This window comes from Dendroctonus ponderosae, unplaced genomic scaffold (assembly GCF_020466585.1).
Source record: "Dendroctonus ponderosae isolate FM_Combo_2020 unplaced genomic scaffold, Dpon_F_20191213v2 Dpon_F_20191213_1, whole genome shotgun sequence".
NCBI lineage: Eukaryota > Metazoa > Arthropoda > Insecta > Coleoptera > Curculionidae > Dendroctonus > Dendroctonus ponderosae.
The window spans coordinates 26979024-26980422 of NW_026017110.1; the positions used below are offsets into that span (position 1 = coordinate 26979024).

Sequence of the window (1399 nt, forward strand, 5' to 3'; positions counted from 1 at the left end):
ATGTTCAAACGGTGTTCCTGTTGTAGGCCTTTCTCGCAATTATTATACGTGTGTACAAGTGTTTATCTGGAATAGAATAATCGATTGCAGTTGGGCTTAGTTCACAAACATTTTATAAAAGCTAACACTTTAAAATAATAGTCCAGTTTGATGGTTAAGTTTGGTACTTGCACCATTCGATTTATCTATGAAAACACTTCTTGATGTTAAGGGATATGCAGAATGACCTATTAATTGTATGGCCCTCTACTATTAGGACAATATTATATTGTTGATAGCACAATACTCGAAATCCCGTTTTACTAGATTCTATTTGAAATAGTTTATGAACTCGAAGAAGTACGGCAATTACTAATAAGTGCGGTTAATTGCCAAGCTATGATTTTAATATTAAAATCGAATATTGGACAACAACAGCGAGTTGGAGCATGAAAATTGCGCCAAAGTCAGTGCAGTAGCTTTTAAACAAAATAACCATACATCAATAGGAGTAAAAATGCACTTACCCAGAAAAAAATGGAAAACTTTCCCGAAAATTGCACACACATAAGCACAAAAATGACCTGGTCGTTGTTTGACGTTTATGGGATGCTCAATTGTTTTGCAAGGAAGATCTGATTTTGGTTTGTTGATCATCATATATAGGGTTGTCTATATTTAAGTGGGAAATCCGAATCACGTGGCTTGTCAGCTGTCAGTCGTTTTGGGTAGGCAACCAAACATTAGTTTTCATAGGATTTCGATATAATTTTGTGTTTTTTTGATAGAAAACTAACTGCTAGCCGATTAAAGAACTTTTCAGTTTCAAGACGCGATATAAATCCATCTTTACAGTGCGTATTTCAAGAATAAATAATTAGAGAAATATTGCATTTATTAGACTATGAAGGCTTTCACGGCCGGTCAGATTACATTTAGGAATGTTTTCCGGGCTTTGCAGCCGTGGTCTATCGGAATTGCTTCCTGACGTTTCGTCCACAACTGCGGTGGACATTTTCAAAGGCGATGAGGCAGTGGGCGAAGTGATCTCCCATGCTTTCCGACTAAGAATGATTCAACTGCTGGCTTCCCAGTCGTATTTATGCCGCCCAGCCGTGTGTGCTCATGCGTGGGGGTTCCAACGCTTCGGCGCACATGCTGTTTGGCGCAAAACGCGCTTCCAATCTGGATTGAGTGCCGTAATTTCTTCTTTTCTGTTGAAATTGTTTTGGTGTTTAAATATTTCGATGGCCTCCCTGGTGAGTTTCGGGTAGTATCTTTCAGATTGGTGCAGAATGTCAACTTCGTCGAAGCGTATTTGGTGGCCGTCTAGTAGTGCGTGCTCCGCTACTGCTGATTTTTCCGTTTGTCACAATCTGCAACTTCGTTTGTGCTCCGTGATCCTAGTGTTTATGCTTCG

General features: G+C 39.5%; 1 protein-coding gene across 1 annotated transcript in view; it reads right to left on the reverse strand.

The window, feature by feature from the left end:
- Positions 1 to 568, reverse strand: part of LOC109536073 (brain tumor protein) — a 15459-nt gene extending 14891 nt beyond the window's left edge. The window contains exon 1 of the mRNA XM_048662837.1: positions 507 to 568. The gene's annotated coding sequence lies outside the window, so the exon portion shown is untranslated. The remainder of the gene's footprint in view (positions 1 to 506) is intronic.
- Between the last annotated feature and the right edge of the window lie 831 nt (positions 569 to 1399).